At 37.1% G+C, this 25,946-nt stretch overlaps 1 long non-coding RNA gene across 1 annotated transcript; it reads right to left on the bottom strand.

The window, feature by feature from the left end:
* Positions 1 to 751: 751 nt before the first annotated feature.
* Positions 752 to 25,946, bottom strand: LOC129619719 (uncharacterized). The gene is made up of 5 exons (XR_008698059.1): positions 24,850 to 25,946; positions 24,325 to 24,521; positions 12,726 to 12,829; positions 7,058 to 7,308; positions 752 to 888 (listed from the first exon to the last, which is right to left on the bottom strand). It is a non-coding gene; the product is annotated as an uncharacterized LOC129619719 (long non-coding RNA).

The raw sequence follows: 25,946 nt of genomic DNA, 5'->3' as shown, positions 1-25,946 counted from the left end.
AAGCCCCCACTGCTTAATCTATTTGCACATATTGCCCACCCTCATAAATCCACCCACTAGGAGATACAGGCCCGAAGAGGCCTAGGAACTGCAGGCTGTTGGGAAATGACTGTGTGTATTAATAGCGATAGTATTTAAATGTGTATTACATAGCAAGAACCATGCTTCACAGATTACCTCGTGTAATCCTAGCTGTCTTCTCCACTTTTCTCTAAGGTTCATTAGAGCAAGGACTCTGTCTCTCCTACTCGCAAAGCCATACTGTATCTCTAACACCTAGCATAGTATCAGGGCATTGATGAGTCGTAATGAAAATAAAATAAATACTGAGATAGAACTGAAAATGAACTTGGGCTAAAAATATAAAATGACATCTCTTTCCCAATATTTACTTGAACCTTTTAAGACTGGATTATTTTGAATGGTTTTGTGTTTGTCGAAAGGCTTTCCTAATTGAATTAGAATATTACCGTTAAACAAACATGTCTCATGAAATTGGATTCAGTTTCAGTGCCTTTTTTTTTTTCCCCCTTATTTGGTATAATGGGTTTTTATATGAAAAGCAATTCCACTTCTAGAAATGTCAAATGGGGTAATTTGTACCAATTCTCTCACCAAGACAACAAGAAAAGCTGGCCAAAATATTTTTAAAAGCTTATATTTTACAACTAATAAAACAATGCAGATTGGTATGATCCGTTGAGGACAGAGGCTCAGCTGATGAGCGTCTCTTTCCTTGAGATTATTTGTTATTTCGGAGGGGGCAACTGAAGGTTAGGCTGAGCTCCACTTTTGACAGTCTTCACACACTAGGAGAACAGAGGTTTGGAGCACACCTCTCACAAAAGAAAACAGACCTGATGAATACCCCTCACGGAAAGGCGCTACCTGTGAATCCAAAATAGCAAAGAATGAATCCAGAATAGGCTTCCAAAGGGACTACAGCTCAGTCTCATATTATATTGAATCTAAAAATTATATTAAGGTAATTCTGAAAGCCTATTTCCCCAAGACATTTGGCCAAAGTCATAATGGTAATAATAATAATAATAAATCCTCTGTGGAGGAAAGTAATAGCCTAGGGCAGATATTATTTCTACCAATTGTTTGCAAAGATGGTTTAAAGACACAGTTGAAAATACCCAGGCAAAAAGACAGAAGACAACATGAACCAGCAAAAGCAGAAACAACAGGCATTTGTAAAAGACTCTGAAATCCTCTGATATTAGAAATATCAGATAGTGACTTTAAGATAATTGTTTCTTACTATGTTCCTGGTCACAAAAGACAAGATGGAGAATTCTGAGGGAGAACAAATAACTATAAGAAAATGGAAATCATAGAGCTGAAAAAATACAATAACTGAAATTAAAGACTCACTTGACAGGTTTTAGAGCAGATTAAGCAAAGACTGAAGTGGGAGAAAACAGAAATGATGGTGTACAAGACAAAGATGATCGAAAGAATGTCTATTACGTGTATAATTAGAATTCTCAAAAGATTATGAGAGACTAATTGATAACTTCTCAGATTTGAAGAAGAAAGTCATCAAGACATAAAGTCAAGAAGCTTGAAGAACCTCAGGCAGAATGAATGCAAATAAACCACTCTCTTTACTGGCTGAGTAACAGAACCCACTGCATAGCACAGGGATCTCTGCTCAATATTATGTAACAACCCAAAAGGGGAAAGAAGTTGAAAAAGAATTGATATATGTATAACTGTATCCCTTTGCTGTACACCTGAAACTAACACATTGTTAGTCAATGATAGTTCAACATAAAATAAAAAGTTATTTCCTGAAAAAATAAATAAACCACTCTCAGGCACATCAGGAAAGCCAGAGATAAAAAGGGGAAGAAGTTTTAAATAGAGCAAAAGAAAACTAGGAATTTCACCTTAAAAAATGCATCAGCTGAGATTAACAGGTGATTTTTACACAGAAGAAGTTCATGATAACCATGATATCAAACCAGGCATGAACACTACAGGAAAGAGAAATTAAAAGTTAGCCAATTTCTTTATAAATACAGATGTGAAAATTCTAAATAAAAATTAGTAAACCATCCCAGCAATATATAAAAGGATAATACATCCATCCATATCCAGTTTAGATTGGTTCCAGGAATATAAATTTGACTTAACATTAAAAAATCATTAATATAATTTATAACCAAGCAAAAGAGAAAAAGTATATGACCATATAAATATAGAAAAATATTTTATATAATACAATATTCTTTGGTGTATGTGTATGTGTTTACAATATTAAAAATCTTCTTTATTGTTTTTAACTTTTTTAAACTTTTAATTTTATATTGGAATATAACCAATTAACAATGTTGTAATAGTTTCAGATGGACAGCAAAGGGACTCAATCATATATATACATGTATCCCTTCTCCCCCAAACTCCCCTATCATCCAGGTTGCCAAATAACATTGAGCAAAGTTCCCTGTGCTATACAGTAGGAGCTTGTTGATTTTCCATTTTAAATATAGCCGTTGGTACATGTCAATCCCAAACTCCCTAACTATCCCTTCCCTCCTCAAGAATCATAAAGGAATCTTCTCTAATCGAATAAGTGGCCATTACACAAAACCTAGAGCAACCAATTTATCTAATTGTGAAATGTTGAAAGTTTTCCTTGTAAAAGTGGGAATAAAACACAAATATTTCTATTTAATATTGTATTGGAGCTTATAATAAATAATAAGGAACAAAAAGTAAACTGTTAATAGATTTGAAAGGAGAAAAACAGCTATTATTAATCATCGCTGACATGATGGTGCACATAGAAAACACAAAATAACCTCTAGATAAACTATTAGAAATAATAAGTTAATTAGGTGAAAATTCATAAAATAACTTTTGGAAACCAGTGTTATTACTAATTCTAATCTGAAGCACATATCCAATATAAATGCAAGCACATATATCATATGTGCCACAAGAGATTTCTATAAAAGTGGTCTTAGCAGTATTGTTAGTAATAGCCAAATACTGAAAACAAACCGAATACTCATGAACCATAGAACAGAAAAACTGTGGTATATTTATACAATGCATTACAATTCAGTAAGGAAACTGAACAAATTACAACTGAGTGCAACATCATAGATAAATTTCATAGGCTTATGTTGAGTAAAACAAGCCAGACAGAAAATATTATTCTATTTGTATACTTTTTTAAAAAAATAAGCAAGTATAAATTGTAACACTTAAGAATGCATGTTTAGACAGACATTTGTCAAATAAATCAAGGCAGCAATTACCATTTAGAAGGAGTCAATCTTTTAGAAAGAGAAAAGGGTAACTATGGACAGTGGAGGGGTGGGGGATGAGATGCTGGCAATGTTCTATTTTTTGATCTGCATGATCACTGCATGAGTATTTATTTGCTTTGTGTTGAATCACATGCATGTCTTAAAAATATTTTTCTACATGTACTATAGATTTCATAATTGCAATATTTAAAACAAAATAAAGGAGGATTTTTCAAGTTAAACCAGGGGCAACAAGAAAGATAGCAATGGTCTTGTGCTGTTGCTGGAATATAAATTGATATAGCCACTATGGAGAACTGTAAGGAGATTTCTTTAAAAACTAGGAATAAAACTACCATATGACCCAGGAATACCACTACTGGGCATATACCCTGAGAAAAGCATACTTGAAAAAGACACGTGTACCCCAATGTTCATTGCAGCACTATTTACAATAGCCAGTGCATGGAAGCAACCTAGATGTCTAGGGACAGATGAATGAACAAAGAAGTTGTGGTACATGTATACAATGGAATATTACTCTGTCATAAAAAGGAAGGAATCTGAGTCAGTTGAACTGAAGTGGATGAACGTAGAGCTTACTATACAGAGTAAAGTTAAGTCAGAAAGAGAAAAACATATATAGTATATTAACACATTTATATGGAACGTAAAAAAATGGTACTGATGAACCTATCTGCAGGGCAGGAGTAGAGATGCAGATGTAGAGAATGAATTGGTGGGCATGGAGTGGGGGGAGGAGAGGAATTCAGACAGTAGCATTGAAATATATCTATTACTATGTGTAACATAGATAACCAGTGGGAATTTGCTGCATGACACAGGGAGCCCAGCCTGGTGCTCTGTGACAACTTAGCAGGGCGTGATGGAGTGGGAGGTAGGAAGGAGGTTCAAGAGGGAGAGGACATATGTATACCTATGGCTGATTCATGTTGATGTATGGCAGAAGCCAACACAACAAGGCAAAACAATTCCTCCAATTAAAAATAAATTTCAAAAATGGAAAGGTAGCAATGGCAATGGTTTAAGGACAGGGCCAGGAATAAGAGGAGATGAGCAAGGCACTCACTTTGGGTGCAAACGTTAAAACTCACTAACCATAAATAAATACTCTTTTAATGTATGGCTACTGTTCAGTCACTCAGTCCTTTTCTACTCTTTTGTGACCCTATGGACTGTAGTCCACCAGGCTCCTCTGTCAGTGGGATTTCCTAAGCAAGAACACGGGTGGGTTTCCATTTCCTTCTGCAGGGGATCTTGCTGACCCAGGATCAAGCCCACATCTCCTGCATTGCAGGCAGATTCCCTACCACTTAGCCACAAGGGAAATCCCTTTAATGTATTAAAAACTTAATGCAAAAATTCAAGATGAACGAAAATATCAAAAGGATCAATAAAAAAGAACAAATATGAAGACAGGATCAATACAGACCAGGCACTGTTTTGAGCTTTTACTTATATTAACTGATTTAATCCATACAGAACTCTATGAGATAGACTCTATAATTATCCCTTTTTTACTAAGAAGGGACCTCTGGCACAGAGGAAAGTATTTATTTTCCCAAGGTCATCCAGCCAGTCCACAGCAAAGCCTGAGTTCAAACCCAGTTCAGACAGAGAAGCCAAACTCTTAGAGACAGAACTACACCCGACCTGCCCTTTTGCAAAAGTAGTGAAGCAGTCAGATCATGACAGCCATCTGTCTTCCCTGGGTGATACCGGTTCTGACTCCTTCTACTGAGCATATGCCCTCCACATCCTATGTTTGTGACTACTGTGTTCAGAGGACAGATGTAATTAAAAGGACTAAGATTAGGGAAATCAGTATAATTGGGACCTTACAAAATTGTCGTGAAACCTCTCTTTTCTTAAGCATGATTCCTGTGGTGTGGGGCATGTCAATCAGCCAATAAACTCTCCTAGAATTCTCCCTATCAAATGATTCTGTCTGACGACTGTAATTCATGCTGCTCTAGGACTCCTGTGAGGGTTAGAGTAAACATAGTATCTGCTAAACATAGTTGAATTAAAAAAAGACAGATTTATATTAACTAATTTGAAAATTATACCACAGCACATTGCTACACTTTAAAAGCAACTTAGAACTATATAACTTTTCATGTCTTTTTTTGTGTGTAAGGATGAGGGCTAGAGTGGGGTGTATATGGTCTCAGGTTTTATGTACCTTCTGCAGTGCTAACTCATTATTAACCACATGTCATCATTTAGACAGTTGTCTTCTGTTGAAGTAAGTTCAGTTTAAGCCAGACAAAAAGAATTCACAGTACCAGTTTGGGAAAAATGCACAAAACAGCTTAAATTTCAAAGGTAGCTCAAAAATTAATGAGTCCTGGTCCCCTCAAGGTGCAATAGTATGCTTTGAGGAAAGAAAAAAAGAAAGAAAGAACAGAAAAAAATTAGGGAACTAAATAATTCCAATGAATATTAATGAAAGATGGGTACATTTCAAGCAGAGCTTCGTATGTAGAAAGGAAATAGAATTTGTAACAGAGTAAGTTTCAATAAACAGTTATTTATAGATATGGGGAAAATGAGTTCTGCTGAATTTCAATCCTTCTTAAGCTGTGACAATGTCCATTTTTTTCAAACACATCAAACTTTTTGAGAAATAAAGTTTGCTATAGGCTGCCAATATATCTCCCTAGAACATAAAAAATTCCATTAAACAACTACTTTTAAAGTATCTTTTCTAAATAGTCAGTTTGATGGTTTCACAGAACTATAACCCTGAGCCTACATTCAGAATTTTTTAAATTGCCATCAAGTCTTTAGCCACTCTGCTTTCTGTTTTAATCTAACTGTGGCATAAATAATCACTGTAAAAAAAAATGAGAGTTCTACTGCAGAAATACTCGCTACATGACAATGATGAGAGTAGAGTTGAGAAGGTGGCACTGAAAAGTGGAGATGAAACACTCAGTACTCCACATAGAGGTGGTGACGGAGTGAAGGCAAGACCCAGGCTATCGATCACAGTAGGAAAAATCAGAAATGCTTTAAAGTGCCACTGTGAGGAAGTCACAGTTTTCTATTCTAAACTTAAATTAGAAACCTGAGAAGCAAATTTCTCTCAGGCTCATTTTGAAATATTTTAGAATGAAAATTAATAGACAAAATGTCAGGTCCAAGACTTTAGAAAAATCTTTGTGATACTCAGTTGGGCCCCAAAGCCTTTCAATTCATCTCCTCCTCATTATTTTTTTTTGTAACAAAAGGAGCTATTTTTGACTGTAAGTGTTTCCATGCCACCATCTTTGACTGTTAAAGCCAGAGATGGATCTGTCAGAGCTGTCAATATCTTTCTGTGTTTGAGATTTCAGCCTTTCATCCATCTGAACATATAAACGCAGAGCTTTTGTGCTTTGCAGTTTTGTTTTTTCATGAGCATGAATGCAAAAGAAACTGAGCTAAGAATGGCAGCTACAACTCTTCTGACGAAAAAAAAATAATGCAAAGAGGGCCAATTTTTAAAAGAGGGAAAATGTTTGGGGCATAAGAGGTTTTGTGACTCTAGCAATATGTTTCTCTTTTCCGAATTGTTACTCATTACTGTCAATCACCTTCCTATCCTAGAATGCTAGATCCTGTCACTTGCTTTTCCAAATGCAAATAAAAAAAACATATGTCGTTTCAATCCAATCTTCAAGTTCATTTTAATTAGTTCTGGGTTTGTGGTTTCTTCCCCCCCCCCCCACCCCTACCCCGCAGTATTGAGATCTAAGTACATACAAGCAAAAGAGAATACTCACCTAGCTGTGGTTCACAAAATGAAAGCTCAGATCTTTCAAGGAGATAATTTGTGCTGAATGCTGGGAGACGGCACTGAGCTGTGGACCACTCTTTCCAGAAAACGGGTGATGGTCACTGGGGCATACAAATATGAGCCACCATGATGATCCAACCATCCTCTGGATTGATGTTAAATTTTTCCATTCTGTCTCCATAGATTCTCCTTCCTTCAACAAACAGTAGTTGAGTCCTATTCAGGTGCTGAATAGGCCTGGGGATAAAATGGTGAACAAGTTACAGTTTCAGCTACAAAGAGATGAAGGCCTCTGACGAGGCATTAGACTAACACTGGTGAAACCATGCAGTTCTCTGGGCCATTACCCCACATTCACTCCTAAAGGGCTCTGTCCATGGGATTCTCTAGGCAAGAATACTGGAGTAGGTGGCCATTTCCTCCTCCAGGGGATGTTACCAACCTGGGGGTGGAACCCACAATCTCTTATGTCTCCTGTACTGGCAGGTGGGTTCTTTACCACTAGAGCCACCTGGGAAGTCAGGAGCCTATTGCTGCTGCTAAGTCGCTTCAGTCGTGTCCGACTCTGTATGACCCCACAGACGGCAGCCCACCAGGCTCCCCCGGCCCTGGGATTCTTCAGGCAAGAACACTGGAGTGGCTTGCCATTTCCTTCTCCAGTGCATGAAAGTGAAAAGTGAAAGTGAAGTCGCTCAGTCATGTCTGACCCTCAGCAACCCCATGGACTGCAGCCTTCCATGCTCCTCCAACCATGGGATTTTCCAGGCAAGTGTACTGGAGTGGGGTGCCATTGCCTTCTCCAATGCCTTCTCCAGAAGCCTATTAACACATAACAAAAAAAGAACCCGCTTTTGAGAAACAATCAGAAATTCCAATAAGTTTAGTCTTTCAGCTGTTTCATTTTGAAGCCTGGGAAAGACTTAGAGCTTTACCCACACATTGACTATACGGGAGAGATTAGTGTGGGAGAACATGGGAGTCCCCTTACCCCCCAGGAGCTAATGAACTAGATCAAACTAGATTACTGTCCAGTCCAAACTCGATGGTTTGTCACAACCGGAGTAAGGCTTCCCTGCCTATATGGTTCTGCATGACGTGGCCTGAACACCTCTCTGCCCTCCTCTTCCCTCTGACTAATGCTGCTGTCATGAGAGCCTCACTTCAACCTTCAAATATGTCTACGTTGTTCCCACATCAAGATACTAGGGTGTTATTTTTGGCTTGGAATTTTCCTCTAGATCATTGCATGGCTGCCCTCTCCTCACCATTCAGGTCTCAATTCACAATTCTCTGAACTAAAGTAACACCCTCTCTTCTCCTCCTTAGAATCCAGTTAATCTGCCATATTTTCGTGTTTGACTTTCCTTGTTTGCTTTTAGCATTCAGCTGTGCCTGAAATCATGTATATGTTTGTGTGTTTATTGAGTGTCTCATAATCCTGTAGTCATTCCATCTTCTTCACTTCTCTTTCTAGGGCTTCAAGTATTGCCTGTCCTCTAAGTGGTCCTTCCAAAAAATTTGTGCTGATTGATGCACTGACTCCTTTATGAAAGAAGAATGAGCAGGAGAGTTTCTATGGGTACCAGTGTTTGGCAGAAACAAGAAATGTATTCTAATGTCACTATAACATCACTGCAAGCAGACTGAAGAAACTCATCATATATGAATTATATGCAGTTCAAAATGATATGTGCTAAGAAGGGAATAAATTCAGATTTTGAGAGGGGAGAAATACCCAGGGAATAATGACATCTCAGCTCAAATTTCAAAGATAAGTAAGATTTGGCCAGATTCTGGAAGAATAAGAGATGAAGAGGGGAGGCCAATTCCTAACCTCCACCCCAACTCTCCACCCCCACCCTCCCAACTGCATATATAAAGCCCAAATAGGTTTGACATTTACCAAGAAAAAAAAAGAAAAACAGTGAAACATAGAGTAATGGCATCATACTGGCATGACAAATAAATGGATAGGTTGATACTGAAAGCAGGGAATCATGTTAGACAGCTGTTGAAGAAACCCAGGGGAGAGATAATAGCATTCTTCAACTGGGGTAGATTCACAGGGTGTGGGTAGAACTGGGTAAACCAAAAGATTTAAAGGTGCTATATTAATAAAATCAATACGACTTGGTTGATTCGGTGTGAGAATAAACAAAAGGAATATATATATATATATATATTATTTTTTTTTAACCCAATTTACCTTAGTAAGCAGAATTGGATGAATCCTGGCACTAATGACTGACATAGAGGACCTTGAAGGAGAGACGAGTTTCAGTAGACAAGATAGTGTTCTTGTTGAGCTTAATTTGTCAGAGAAATAGTCAAGTGGAGATATCTAGGAAGCTACTGGATGTACATTTCTGGGGAAATGCATTTGTGAGTTAGCCTTGAAAAGATAATTAAGGTCAGGGAGCTAATGAGATCATAGAGCAATAGTTTACAAAGGGATAAAGGAATGCAAACAAATGTGGAACCCTATAAAACATGGACATGTAACTTTTTTTTTTTTTAAAGGTAAAAGAGCTGGCTATGATGTTTACTTAGGGCAACCAGAAAGATTGGTAGAAAACAAACTGTGTGAATTATAAAAGCCAATGAAGGAGACTATTTCAATAACTATTCAACAATGTCAAGTGATAGGGAAAATCTTAAGTTGGATTAGGTTTCCAAAGTGTTCATGGGATTTAGTGAAGTTGCTGGTTACAGTCACAAGAAAGTTTCAATGGTGTGTTAAAAATGAAAGTGGGTTCCAGAAAATGGCTCCAGAAACCTGACTAGGAAATGGGAGCAAAATATGCCCATAATGAGTAGCGAAAATACTTTAAAGAAATTTGGCCATTGTTGTGAGCCAAATGAAAAACTGGAGTAGAAAGAGAGATGGTGAAATATTGTGTCTATGATGGAAAGTAACTTAGAATATTTAAATGATGATGGAAGAAAGCCAGTGAGGAGAGTGATTTTGAAGATATAGGAAAAAGATAATTAATGGGGCAAGATTACTCAGGAGGTGGAAGGAATGGCTATGAAAGACTGAAATAGATTAAATTGTAAGAAGGGACACTTCTTTCTTATGAGAGGATTATAAAAAGAAAGAATATGTGTACGCCAAGTAAATTATACATGTGTGGAATAGCAGAGACGAATAACTAGAAGAACACAGGGAAAATGACAGATGGTATTGATGATATAAATTTTTCAAGGCACTAGCCTATGTAAGTCTGTGATTTCCCTTCAGTGGGGCTCATCTGTCTGAATACAGAAATAAAAAGATGGCAGTTAAATTGGACAAGATTTGGGGGGTTTTGGGTATTCAGATGAAAAGGCAAGATAGCAAGCTAATTAAAACTGGTTAGAGACTGTGATCATATGATGAACTGAAAGTAAAGTAAGGAATAAAATAAATGTTAATGTAAAGTATAAGGCAGTTAACGGGCTGGCAAAATTCCAAAAAGCTGAATATTCTGATTTATCTTACTTTTCATTCTCTTTTTTTAATTCCTTCCAATAAAGTTTCATCCTTACCACTCCATAAAATAATTTTCCCTGTGAAAGCACTCATGATTTGCATCTTGCCAAGTATCAATGAATAATTCTCAGTCCTCACTTCCCTTGATTTCTCAGCAGCATTTGACACATTGATCATTCTCTCTTTCTCAAAATTCTCTTTTTACTTGTATTCCAGAACTGCACACATCTTTAGATCTGCTCCTACCTTATCAGTTACTCCTCAGTACCAATTTCCTATCTATCACCTTTATTTGAATGAGAATTTCTGGAAGCATCCAGAGCTGAATCATTAAGCTTATTTTTTCTTACTCCTTAAGTGATGTCATCAAATCTTAAGGCTTTAGATACTACCTATTTTCTGATAGCTCCCAAATTTACATCTTTAGCACCAATTTATTTTGTTCTCACTCTCCCAACACTTGAACCTACTGAGATATTCAAAATGCATCTCAGACTTAAGCTATGTAAAAGAAATTCTCAATCCTAACCTCAAAACCCATTCCTCCTTCAGCTTTCCTGATTTAATAAATGACACATCAATTAATAAGCTGCTCATGATAAAAACTTAGCATGTTATCTTTGAATTCTCTCTTTTTCTCAGGTCTAATATCCAAATGATCATCATATAAAATTGGTCTTTCCAGCAACATGTACTAAGAAATATGTGGTGCCCATCCAAGATGTCAGGTGTTATTTGATTAGTTCATTTTTGTATGGCTAAACTGTTCTCAAAATTTTGTATGGCTTTGTTATTTAGATGTCCATAACCCAGGGTTAACCGTAGGAATTTGCCTTATATTGGGGAATGATACCCTTAAAATATAAAACGTGATATTTTTCAATTCTGGTTTAGTTGCTTCCTGAGGTTGGACCTTGGTAACCTTAAGAGAAAATAAATACTGATGCCCAGAGACATTTAAGATTTGGTTGATGGGCCATTCATGTTAGGTTCCAAAGTTATAGTTTACAGTTTTAAAAGTATTGGACAAAAACAACTGTCCACAATTTAAGTTAGATACATTTTAAAAAATTAGAATATGATTGTGCCTACAGGAGAAAAACATATGAATCAAAAGCATTGGGGTTTGGGAAGTCCTCAGCAATTGCTTGGAGCTCAGCTTTAGTCTTCCATTGCTCTTGCTTGGAAAATCCCATGGATGGAGGAGCCTGGTGGGCTGCAGTCCATGGGGTCGCTAAGGGTTAGACATGACTGAGCAACTTCTTTCACTTTTCACTTCCATGCATTGGAGAAGGAAATGGCAACCCACTCCAGTGTTCTTGCCTGGAGAATCCCAGGGACAGGGGAGCCTGGTGGGCTGCCGTCTATGGGGTCACACAGAGTCAGACACGACTGAAGCGACTTAGCAGCAGCAGCAGCAGCTTTAGTCCAGGCAATGTAAGAAACAAGTTGGTGATTCTGGTTAGGGCTGGCTTGGTTAGGACAGGAGGGTCTAGCATAGCTTCAGAATCATCTGGATAGGAGTAACAAGAAAGGGAAGTTTGGCAAGAAAAGGTTGGGGGGGGAGGGGCTGAGAGGAGCAAGGCAGGTGCAACACTGGCAGGAGTAGAAAGGAGCAGCAGGGAAGCACTGGGAGAACATTTAGAAGTTTCTTTTAGTTCGGTCACTGAGACAATTCAGAATTAGCCTTAGATAATTTGGAATCAATATCCTAGAGGGAAGCAATTTTGAAATTGCTAGTTGTTTAGAGGGCTCAAAATGCCAATTTAAACAAGCTTCCCATTCAGGCCACTTCATCTTACACCTTTTTCTAATCATCTGTATTGATAAACTAATTAAGAATTTCAAGGAGCCTAAATTTGGCCAATTTAATTGTAAATCATTCTGGCTAACCATAATCCAGTAAGACTGACACTCATAGGAGAAGGGCCCACAGTTTTTATACATAAAACAATTAGGAGTTCCAGAAGAAACCTCCTCCACAGCCTTATCCTTAGAGAGTGAACTTCCCTTTTTCTAAGAGCAATTAATCACCAGACCAAAATTGGAAACAAAGTTCCTAAAACAGAAGCCAGTACAGAGGATTCCCAAATAAAGCAGAATCTCTACCAAGATAAAGGGTTCATTCCACATCCTGGGATCACCAAGGAAATGATAGAGAACAATGGATTATTGCAGATACCTTACTGGAATCCATGGAGGTACCAGAGGTTGGGGGTCAGTGGTGAGCAAGCAGAGACTATATAGGTTGCCTTGTATCCCACTTCTGACACCACGTATTGTCAACTAAAAAAAATATAGAAAACTGCTAATAAGAATAAAGGATTTATTTGGGTTCTTAAGAATTGCAATTTGGAAGGGACCATTTAAGAAGAAACTCAAATTTCCTCTGAGGGGAGTAGAAAATGGCAGAGGTTTATAAGGACAACAGAGAAAAACGTTCCAAAGAAACTACACAGGAGGTTACATTTAAGGTTACCAACTTACAATTGGTGCTGGCAGGCATACTATCACTTATCAGTAGCAGACTGGCTGCTAAGCTGTGATTTCTACAGAGTAAAGAAAATGAGCTCCGGATTAGCCTGAAGATGACCAGGTCAAAAGTTTATTTTGCATCCATTCATGGACATGTGCAAATTCTATCTCGGTAACGGTGCTCTAGCTTCAGTTTTGCTCCCTTTGACGTAAATGCCTCCATTTTGTTGTTTACAGTTCACAACAGGCATAAAATTGTTTTCAAAGTATTAAAGACACCACAAATAGCTAGCTAACATAATAGATAAGATGGGGAATTATTTTAGAAGAGAAAAGGGGCACTTGAAGTCATAAGAATCGTACTGAAATTATTTGAATCTGTCCATTAATGTTAACAAGTAATTTGAGTGAATAAAACTTCCTCTTCTTACCTATTAACTTTTTACAAAGTTACCACCTCAGAACATCTGTTTGCATAATGGGTCTTTCCAGTGTTCTTGAACTAAAATGTCAATTGGCAGGAAATATTTAACATTTTTAAATGCCTTGAAACTAGGGATTTGTTAATTATGTCTCCATTTTTCTGTGTTGTTACTATTTTCTTCTTTGAGCAGTTCATTTTCCTGAAGGCCATCTAATTAATGGTCAGGCACTGAATACATGCTTAGTATTAGAGTGATACAAAATCTATAATTCTGACAGTAAATTCCTAACATTTTTATGCCAGTGCTATTGAAAGTCAGCTTCCTGAACTCTGAGTGTGGTTAGAATGTGATCTGACTTTTACATATGCTTGTGTCTCTCCAATCAATAGCTGAAGTCACAGAACACAAGTGCCAGTTGTCCAGGTTTCAGTTAGTTGTCCGCGATGCTCAAAAAAGAATAGGAAACAGACTGCTCACAATAAAGTTCCCAAAATTATATGGAGATGTGGCTCCTGAAAGAAGGGAGATAGCTACTGGATAGTAAGGTTTAGACATAGTACAATGAAGTGTATTAGAATTACTTTTCAAATAAATTTAGGTCTAAAAAACATCTATTTTAATCAGTTTTCTCTTATGTCACAAAACCTTTCATTACATTCAAAAGTAGCATCAATGTAAGAGCTTCTAAATCTATCCTCTCTCAAAAAATTGGGTGAGAATACACTCATTATCTGCTTTACATATGTTAAAATGTACTAAAAAACAAAACCTATGACTTTCCTTAAGAAGACCTAGCCAACAGAAAATCCCTCTAAGATATCTTAATAGTTTGGTTGCAAAGTAATGTCCAACTCTTTTGTGACACCCTAGACTGTAGCCTACCAGGCTCCTCTTTCCATGGGATTTCCTGGAATGGATTGTCATTTCCTTCTCCAAAGGTATCTTTAAGCATATTATTCAGTGAAAGTCACTCAGTCGTGTCCGACTCTTTGCAACCCCATGGCGTATACAGTCCATGGAAATTCTTCAGGCCAGAATACTGGAGTAGGTAGCCTTTCCCTTCTCCAGGGGATCTTCCCAACCCAGGAATCAAACCCAGGTCTCCCACATTGCAGGTGGATTCTTTACCAGCTGAGCCACAAGTCATGTCTGACTCTTTTGTGATCCCCTGGACTGTAGCCTACCAGACTCCTATTTCCATGGGATTTCCTGGAGTGGATTGCCATTTCCTTCTAAAAGGTATCTTTAAGCATATTATTTAACTTTTTGTTAAAATTTTAAAACAGAATGTAGAATTCTCAAGATTGCTGGCAAAAAGGAATTATATCAAATTCTTTTTATATTTCTTTAAATATTTCTTCTCCAAAATATAGTTATTTCAATCTGGGATGATTTAGATGAAAGTAGTGAGTACCCCACAACAGCTTGAAAGAGCAGTTTTTATTCGAAAGATTTTAAGCCTCTTTCTGAGAATCTAGAGTAGAAAGTAGAGCTCTGTTTAAGGTGAGCGAAGAGGGCAAGTTGGGAGGTGTTGAGAAGCATACGACTCTCAGCGCATTTGCTTCCTGAAAGCCTTTAATCTCCAGTTCTATCTGCACATTCACCTTTTGATTCTTCCTCGACCAGCAGATTGGTGGTATCTGGTATTCTAAGTACAGTAGCCTCAAAGTGTCCAATGTGTTCTTAGATTTTAAATTCTTATGTATACTGAGTTCCACTCTCAAATTCTTGGGCCTTGAAACTGACCTGCACTGCGTGGGTAACACTGCCCTGGGGACACACTCATGTGCACAATTAGTTCTTCACAAAACTGGTAGACCTTCCAGGATATTTCTCTCTCTGCAGAGTATCTGTGCACGTAGAAAATTTTTATGACATTTGCTACGCAATGATGACTAATAGGCAAAAGCAGATATAATAAATATATCATGTATGCTTGAATGTGTGTACATATAAAATATGTATATATATAATTTATTATTGAGAAGAACAAAACCAGTTTGTGTATAATTCTTCCAAACCTTACATGCAAAGAAAAGCACCAAAAACTAATACACACCTTAAAATTTCATAATTAAAAAAATTAGTTTTCTAATTTTTACTCTAAAATTGTACTTGCAAAGATTTTAGAGTTAAGAAGCAAGGACAGTTAAAATGCTTCTCTAGACTCACACTGCCAGACTTTGAATTCTGACTCTACCATTAATGTGGTTTCTAAACTTTCAATAAATTACTTAATCTCTCTTCCCGATCTCCTCATTCACTAAATGAGGGTAATGATAATCATAGGATTGTACTAAAGATTAAAAAAGTGACTGTATGAAATACTTAAGACTCTCCCATCTGGCACACAGAAATTTAGTATATTTTAATGATTCAAATGTTGTTGTATACTTTTGTTGGGGGAGTGTGTCATTTCCTCAGTTCTTTCTCCCCACAGCAAAGACTTGAAATGGTGGACCAGCAGGTTACAGCTCAGTTTTATTAAGCAAAGGATCCTCAAGGCATGAAGGCAGGCTGAACCCAAAAAAGAAGAGGACTCAATCTTGGCTCCTCTTTTTGTCTGTTTTTTCTCCTCTCCCTGAGCCTGCCCTATGTAAACTGGGCTAGTCAGGAGGGCTCTTTGTTTCACCTGAGGTTCTCACTCCAGTCCTCAGATTTTCTTTTGTTCCATTTTCACAGGCTTTTTCCTTTCTTTGTCTTTTAGCCACTGCCCTTTTGGACACCATTTAATGCTTTCTTTTCAGATGCCTGAGATTTCAACTTTTTTAACACGGACTAGTAGAATATCCATTGTTTGTGGCTATAAAGTTGATTTCGTGGAAACTGTTTAATAAAATAAATTCTGTAATTATCGTCAGTCTCAAAATAAATATTAAATGTAAAGTAAGTACATTTATAGAAATTTACAGCACAAATATAAATTTTTAGTTAAAAGCTTGACTAATAACTTCTGACTCTCAAACTCATATTAATTTTGAATAATTTGAAAAATAGTATGTAATTAGGAAGCAAAGTAGGTCGCTGATAATCTCAATTGTCAGAAAGAATTATTGTTACATTTTCCATTTAGTTCTTCATGTATACATATTTATAATTTAGTTAAGACCATTTAGACATATAATGTTATCTCTTGTATTTTCATTTAATATTAACAATGATTTAATAAAATATTTATATAATTAATTTATAATCATATATTCCATAGATTTGTAAATAGAACAATTTATGAATTGTTTAATATCTAGGTACTTTCTAGGCTGTTTGAGTGTATATGGAAGTAATGAAGATAACTATACATTTTAAGTAGTTATTTAGTCAATATCTAATCCAGAGAGCCTAAAAGAGTACTTTATGCTACCAGATTCAGTTTACTGACATTCTCAGAGGTTCCCAAGGGCTTCTATACAAACTATCTCTCACCCTTCCTACTGCTTTCTGACTTTCTAAGACTTTACTATACATATTTTATAAACAGAGCACTGATTATCACCTCCAATGAATTCCTGCACAAAAATTAATTTTACACACACTCAGTAATCCCAGGATATTCCTGTGTGAGAGAAGCGTTGATCAGAAAAGTAGAAATCTTTACATTCAAGACTTCACTGACACGCTTTGTATATGTTGCATTCGTTTCCTATTATTACTATAAAAAATTACCATAAACTTGGAGGCTTAAAACAACAAAAAATGTTTTTCTACAGTTATGGGGAACAGAATTCCAAAATCAGTTCTCAGAGGTTAAAGAAGACAATAGGTCTGATTCCTTCCAGAAATTTGGAAAGAATTTGTTTCCTTGCCTTTTTCAGTTTTTAGTGGCTTCCTGTATTCTTGGACTGTATTTCATCTCCAAAGCACATCTTTCTAATCATTGTTTCTGTTATCCCATATCTTCTTAACTGATTGACTCCTTTCACATCCCTCTTATAAGAACCTTTGTGATTAGATTGGTCCTACTGCATAATCAAAGATAATCCCCCAACTCAAGATCCTTAATCACATCTGCAAGGCACATTTTGCCATAAAGGTAACTTTCACAGATTTTGGGAATTAGGAAGCGGACCTACTAGGGACGTGGCCTTTATTTAACCAACCACATATGTTTAGTGACTTATTCTCTTAGCTAATCCCTATGGTACATTTATGGACTCTTTCTAATATTAATAGATTGATTTTTCTTTTAGTAATATCCATATCTTTACCACAGTTATTCATTTTGTTCTGCCAAACACAAATTTTAATTTGTATATCACACCCAGTAACTACCAAAAAAAAAGAAAAGAAAAATGTATTACACCATACCTAACTATATCTCTCTGTTTTGGAACACATGAAGGTATTTCCAAAGTTCAAATAATCCAAATTTTGCTTGTGATGATTGCAGTGATGAATGTCTTTGAGCAAAAAGCATCTGCATTTTAAATTATTCTCTCAGGAGAGATTTCTAGAAGTAAAATTATTGGGTCAAAGGATATAAATATTTTATTACTCTTAGAAACTATTGCCAAATAACTTTCCAAATATGTTGTTCTAAATGATATTCCCATAAGTAGAGTATAAGAGAGCTTATCTCATGATACACTTGCTGTCACTGAGTCTTTGCAATTAAAAGGCAAAAATCATAGCTAACATGCTAGGATAAATTAGAAGAGATGTTGTTTGAGTTCATATTTTCTTGAAGAATAATTATGGTGATTATTCCTTTCATTTTTAACTGTTTATTTTTTCCTCAAGTTATATATTTATGGTGTTTTAACTATTATTGATTTCTTAACTTTTTTTTTCATTTAGGATATCATCTGAGAACTCCCAGCAAAATACTTTGTTCTAGCATAATTATTCTTATAATAAACCAATTAACCCTATTTAGTAGTACTTTACGTTGAAGTCTCTATGTTTGTGAATGCAGTAAATATTCTGATATGACACTGAATTTTTGTGTTTCTTTTATCATCCCATTCATTTCATAATCAGACCATATTAAAACATGGTCTGAGTCAAAGCAAAACAAACATTTATATCCAAAATTCTTAAGACTATGGAAGGTTAGGTTTGGTAAAAGTTGAGTAGAATTTTATGCTATTGTTATTTATTCAGCTCAAAATTCTCCAAGCCAGGATTCAATAGTATGTGAACTGTGAATTTCCATATGTTGAAGCTGGATTTAGAAAAGGCAAATGAACCAAAGATCAAATTGCCAACATCCACTGGATCATCCGAAAAGCAAGATAATTCCAGAAAAACATCTACTTCTGTTTTATTGATTACACCAAAGCCTTTGACTGTGTAGATCACAACAAACTATGGAAAATTCTTCAAGAGCTGGGAATACCAGACCACCATACCGGCCTCCTGAGAAACCTGTACACAGGTCAAGAAGCAACAGTTAGAACTGGACGTGGAAACACAACTGACTGGTTCCAAGTTGGGAAAGGAGTCCGTCAAGGCTGTATATTGTCACCTTGCTTATTTAACTTATATTTAGAGCACATCATGCAAAATGCTGGGGTGGATGAAGCACAAGCTGGAATCAAGACTGCCGGGAGAAATATCAATAACCCCAGATATGCAGATGACACCACCCTTATAGCAGAAAGCGAGGAGGAACTAAAGAGCCCCTTAATGAAAGTGAAAGAGGAGAGTGAAAATGCTGGCTTAAAGCTCAAGATTCAGAAAACTAAAACATCTGGTCCCATCACTTCATAGCAAATAGATGGGGAAACAATGGAAACAGTGACAGACTTCATTTTCTTGGGCTCCGAAATCACTGCAGATAATGATTGAAGCCATGAAATTAAAAGATGCTTGCTCCTTGGAAGAAAGCTATGACCAACCTAGACAGTACATTAAAAAGCAGAGACATTACTTTGCCAACAAAGGTCCGTCTAGTCAAAGCTATGGTTTTTCCAGTAGTCATGTATGGATGTGAAAGTTGGACCATAAAGCAAGCTGAGCATTGAAGAATTGATGCTTTTGAACTGTGGTGTTGGAGAAGAATCTTGAGAGTCCCTTGGACTGCAAGGAGATCCAACCAGTCCATCCTCAAGGAAATCAGTCCTGAATATTCATTGGAAGGACTGATGCTGAAGCTGAAACTCCAATATTTTGCCCACCTGATGCAAAGAACTGACTCACTGAAAAAGACCCTGATGCTGGGAAAGACTGAAGGCAGGAGGAGAAGGGGATGACCGAGGATGAGATAGTTGGATGGTATCCCCAACTCAGTGGATATGTGTTTAAGCAAGCTCTGGGAGTTCGTGATGGACAGGGCTGCCTGGCGTGCTGCAGTCCATGGGGTTGCAAAGAATAGGATACAACTGAGCAATTGAACTGAACTGATTTACTCAGCTTCACAATTTTACTCTAATTGATAACTTTTCTTTAAATTGTTTAATCATTATTACCACCTTGCTGCTGCTGCTGCTAAGTCGCTTCAGTCGTGTCCGACTCTGTGTGACCCCACAGACGGCAGCCCACCAGGCTCCCCTGTCCCTGGGATTCTCCAGGCAAGAACACTGGAGTGGGTTGCCATTTCCTTTTCCATATTACCACCTTACCTCACAAATATTATTTTGTGTAACATCTTTCCCATCTTTCAAAAAGTGATATATTCTCTATAAATGTTTTTAAATTTTATACATTTATAAATAAAAGTTTTATCTTTCTGCCAAATCTCTTTTAAAGAAACTATAAAGTTACATTTTAAAATTATTTGGAAACCTGATTTCTGATAATTTTTGAGAATATATATTGAAAGAGATAAACTATACTATTTTTTGAAGATTATGTCTAAAATTACAACCTAGAATATATATATATATATTTTATGCTATAAAAGGATAAACATTTTCCTAAGTAATCTAAGAATTTATTATTTACAATTTAAATAATTGGTCTGCTGATATGATGTTTATATAATTTTATAGTAGTATCCTGACTTTATTTTGAGATGGCTATTTCTATACTGCTAATGTAATATTCTAAAGGAATCACATTTTGGTACATTTTAATCATGTGATATTCTATTTTCTTGTTCATTTCTCTATCTACTTGTTACTGAAAGGTGGGGTCTGGCTGCTTGCTGCTCAAAAACCAAGAAACAGGCCACCTTGCTGAAAAGGAAAGTTTCTTTTATTTCAGATGCTGGCAACTGGCGGGGAGAATGGATGTCTATCCAAAGGCTGATGCCCCCACCACTGACAACCAGTGGGGCAAGAGCTTTTATAGGCTGAAACAGGATGCAACATGCAGAAACAGCACAGTCAGCTCTGACAGTCAGCTTCAAATTGGTCATTGGCAGGCTGACCAGCTTCATCTTGATTGTTTTATGTACAGTTAACCTTCAGTTCCAAGGTCGGCTTGTTTCCATTTCTTCGAGGCCAATTCTCGGAATTGTTGCAGCTTATGTCACGGCTGCAGTCTGGTTACCATGTAGTTAACTTCTCCACGTGATGTTTCAGTATCTATAAGACAGCTCATAGGATATGGCTTAGAATTTTATCTATAGCCCTTGCGAAGGAACTAAAGGTCTTTGACTATGCTAAATGAGTACATCATTATTATTTGGCTTCCACTGAATGTTTTCTTTTGGTTTTCTTTGTTTTTGCATTTTTCTTATTTCTCTGATTGAACTTATTCTCAGACAAAGGGTAGGCTGAAGACATGGGGTGGGGATGGGCGGTAACAGACCACAGGGTCCTGCTCCATTTTACACTGGCAAAGAGAGTTTCAAAAAAATTCTAAATAACAGATTGCTTTTATAAATTTGATTAGTAAAATATGAGATCATGATATATTTATTACACCATATTTTGATAGACAAGTATATTAAGCTTCCTGAGACTGCAGTAACAAATTGCCACAAATTTGATGACTTGAAACAACAGAAATTTCTTCTTTTGCCCTCCTGGAGGATAAAAGTCCCAGACCAGTTCCACTGCTGCTGCTGCCGCTGCTGCTAAGTTGCGGCAGTCGTGTCCGACTCTGTGTGACCCCATAGACAGCAGCCCAACAGGCTCCCCCGTCCCTAGGATTCTCCAGGCAAAAACACTGGAGTGGGTTGCCATTTCCTTCTCCAATGCATGAAAGTGAAAAGTGAAAATGAAGTCGCTCAGTCGAGTCCAACTCTTAGCGACCCCATGGACTGCAGCCTACCAGGCTCCTCCGTCCATGGGATTTTCCAGGCAAGAGTACTGGAGTAGGGTGCCATTGCCTTCTCCAACCAGTTCCACTAGATTAAAACAAATGTTGGCAGGGCAGGCCTCTTCGGGAGGCTCTTCCAGCTACTGGTGGAAGCCCACATTCTTTCACTTAGAGTTGCATCACTCCATTCACTGCCTCCGTTTTCATGTCACCTTTTCCTTCCATGTATGTGTCAATCTCCTTTTATGAAACGTGATTGCATTTAGGGCCCACCTGGATAACCCATAATTACTTATCTCAAAATCCTTAATTTAATCATGCTGGCAAAAGCCTGTTACCATAGAAGCAAACAGTCACAGGTTCCAGGGATTAGAATCTGATACCTATAGGGGGAGCCAACTTTCAACCCAGTTCAACCATATCCCAACCAGCTTTTCACTAGATTTTAATCTCTAATCATCCTGTGTTAAGGAAGAAAAGATTTAGGAAATGCTTTCTAAGGGTCTTATGTTTTGGCACGTAGGTCTAGTGTTAGAACCCTGGGTAATACACAGAAAAAGAGAGACAAAGGAGCAAAGACAGTTTTCTTTTTTCTTGAACTATTGGTACCTAATAAAATTCACTGCTTTCTAGAGTTAGGATAACATAGGGAGGAGGAAATATTAGCACTAAAGAATATTATATTTCCCATGTAAATGTGAAATGTTTGTTTCTGAAAAGAGAAAATTTTTTCCAATGTGAAATAATGCCCTCAACAGCAGGCTTGGAATTGTAATCATCTGACAAAAGATTTAAATGAATACTGGGAAAATACAACATTATGTGGTTTACACACATTAATCATTCATTTCCAAATAAAAAATTAGTATGATTATCTCAAAATGCTTTCCTATGCTTGAAATAAAAGCAAACCATGTCCATTTGGGTATTCAATTACTTTATGTCATAAAATATGTAAACTTTTAAAACTAGTTCAGGCTCCATTTCTATAATCTCATATTTTCTTTATTATTTTTAAAAAGTTTATGAAGGAACATTTATCCTTTTTTGCACATATGTATAGTACATTTCCATATCTTTATTTAACTCACAGAGCTGTAGTGCTTTTTTATTATAAGAGATTCAAATATCTCTGTCTCAAGGCCTATCTTTTGAGTATCTCAGTAGCCCATAATATCAACAATTACAAAAGAGCTTGTCAAAATATATCAAGACCATGTTCTCAAAACAATACAGTAGTTTTCTTCTACAAAACTACACCCCCAAATGCTATTTGAAACACGTAATTGCATGAGTCTGATGTAATAAGATCGTGACATAATGACAGTTCAGTTCAGTTGCTCATCGTGTCCATCAACTTTCGACCCCATGAACCACAGCACGCCAGGCTTCCCTGTCCATCACCAACACCCAGAGTTTACCCAAACTCATGTCTATTGAGTTGGTGATGCCATCCAACCATCTCATCCTCTGTTGTCCCCTTCTCCTCCTGCCCTCAATCTTTCTCAGCATCAGGGTCTTTTCAAATGAGTCAGCTCTTCGCATCAGATGGCCAAAGTATTGGAGTTTCAGCTTTAGCATCAGTCCTTCCAATGAACACCCAGGACTGATCTCCTTTAGGATGGACTGGTTGGATCTCCTTGCAGTCCAAGGGACTCTCAAGAGTCTTCCCCAACACCACAGTTCAAAAGCATCAACTCTTTGGTGCTCAGCTTTCTTTATAGTTCAACTCTCACATGCATACATGACCACTGGAAAAACCATAGCCTTGACTAGATGGACCTTTGTTGACAAAGTAATGTCTCTGCTTTTGAATATGCTATCTAGGTTGCTCATAACTTTCCTTCCAAGGAGTAAGCATCTTTTAATTTCATGCCTGCAATCACCATCTGCAGTGATTTTGGAGCCCCAAAAAATAAAGTCAGCCACTGTTTCCACTGTTTCCCCATTTTTTGCCATGAACTGATGGGACCGGATGCCCTGATCTTAGTTTTCTGACATACTGAGAAAGGCAGGACAATTTGAAAAGCTGAAGATTTCTCTTCTAGCATTTCCCCCTTTTTCCTGTTACACTGATGTCTTAAGGAGTCTAGTGGGAAACTTCATGGAGCATACACGATGTAATTCCTGGAAAGGGAATAAATTTTCGGAGTAGTATCACATTTAAAATTTTCTTGGTGATTTGGGACTTTATTTCTGCCAAATTCTCCAATGTCTGTGTATAATTTTAATCCTAATAAAAAAAAATCCTAAGTCTTTCTTGATACAGCTTTGGCAATTAATATTCATATTCAACTTAGAGACATTTTCCCCACCACAGGCAGCCATTCGCTGACATTTCAACTCAGAGATTTGCAATTGCAGACAATTGGTATCTAAATGAGTTGTGACAGCTAGAAGAAAAACTACTGTTTTAAGATTTTCTTTAATATGTCAAATCATTTCATTACTTAATTTTCAATGACACATCTAATGGCATTTTTTATCATGATAAAAGTAACACAATCCAGAAACTGGTCTTTTGACAGGCAATGTATTTTGATGTAAATAAAAATATATATATATTAAAAATTTAAATCATACCATATTATGGGTCTCCAGTTCACTATTTCCTTATCACTGGGTATCTACAATGTGTAAGGCCTATTCAAAATATTGGAAAACACTTTGACATTTCTAAGATGATATGCTTGATGGTTATGTATTTTGTGAAGAAAAGGAGAAAAGTTTACTCACTTGAATTCCCTGGGGATGAGTGAAGAATGCAGACATTTGAAAAATCCTTCTGGTTGCCAAGCTGTCTCTAGGTGAAATCAACTGCAGTGCATAGCCTGACTACAAATTCTGGAGTTATTTATCTACCAAGGAGTGTTCTTTATTAGAAGTGGGGCTTTTGAATGGTTATGGAACTATTTAAACCATGAAGAGGAGACCTGCCACAACAGACAGAGGAGCAAAGTTAAAGTCAATGGGAAGAAGGAATCAAAACACCTTGTAAAACGCTATAAAACAAAGAATATTTCCTATCATCTGGTTGGTTCTACAACAATTAAGTCATTACCCACTGCAGCCTCTGACCCTGAAAGAAACCCTGAAAGAAATTCAGGACAAAGAACAGGATGAGGTACTCTGTGCTTTAGGAAAACAGGCAAAAAAGGCTCCTTAGATAGTTAAATATATTTCAGGAAACAACATTCATGAACCCAGATTTCTTGTATCTTCTCACACATAGAAAAGTACTAAAATCATGAACCAATATACCTGTCCTTGTGACTGGCAATATCTTTTTACCAAGATGTATACTTGACTGCACATATTCGTTAGCCAAAATGATACATATTTAAAAATTTTCAGTCCACAGGATCTACTTGCAAGCATTTCTTGAAAATATTCTATGAAATCTCAAAAATCACAATGTGCTTGAGACAGAGCTTCTGCCAAGTTCAGCAGGAGGCAGGTCTAGTCGGCCTACTTGAACTCAGAGATGGAGATACTTGGGAGGGGTCTCACTGTTTGCAGAACTCAGGTTAGACAAGACACGAGCAGGAAGAAGTCGTGAGGAACTGTAGGAACTGCAAACGTGTTTATTCTCTCCTGAACGGCAAGGCAGCAGCAGCGGACATGCCGTATTCTGTCATGGTAGACCCAGTGGACACAGCCGTAACGCAACTCAACTGCAAGAGTCTTTCAGGTGGTGCTTGTATTGTGCGTGCAGTGCTATAAATGATCTCAGCTGTTACATAAGTCATTTACAAAATGTGGGGCGAGCGTGAGAGGACATGGGGTGAGAGAGCCTGATCACGCCATCTTGGCTAATTTGCTTTCCCTACAGGAGGTTAAGAAAGTAAGGTGAAACTAAGTGATTTAAGTAAGCTACCACATATCCTTTTCTCAGTGGAGAAATGAAACCATATCTGATTAAAAATTAATCTGCTTTTCATATCATATAAAACTTCTGAGATTAAGAATCACAGAATGCAAAAACAAAACAAAGATTTACATTTAAGGACTTTTTTACAAAAAAAAAAAAAATGCAGTATTTGGAAGTGGAGAGGAAAAAAAAAAGACATGCTAAAACCCAGATGCCTAAGAGCAATACATCTTAAGAATTTTTACATTAAAAATATGGACTCTGTGGGAGAGGGAGAGGGTGGGAAGATTTGGGAGAATGGCATTGAAACATGTAAATATCATGTATGAAATGAGTTGCCAGTCCAGGTTCGATGTACGATACTGGATGCTTGGGGCTGGTGCACTGGGACGACCCAGAGGGATGGAATGGGGAGGGAGGAGGGAGGAGGGTTCAGGATGGGGAACACATGTATACCTGTGGCGGATTCATTTTGATATTTGGCAAA

This window comes from Bubalus kerabau, chromosome 9 (assembly GCF_029407905.1).
Source record: "Bubalus kerabau isolate K-KA32 ecotype Philippines breed swamp buffalo chromosome 9, PCC_UOA_SB_1v2, whole genome shotgun sequence".
Lineage (NCBI taxonomy): Eukaryota > Metazoa > Chordata > Mammalia > Artiodactyla > Bovidae > Bubalus > Bubalus kerabau.
Note: the sequence above shows the minus strand (reverse complement) of the source record. Positions and strands in the feature narration are given on the sequence as shown.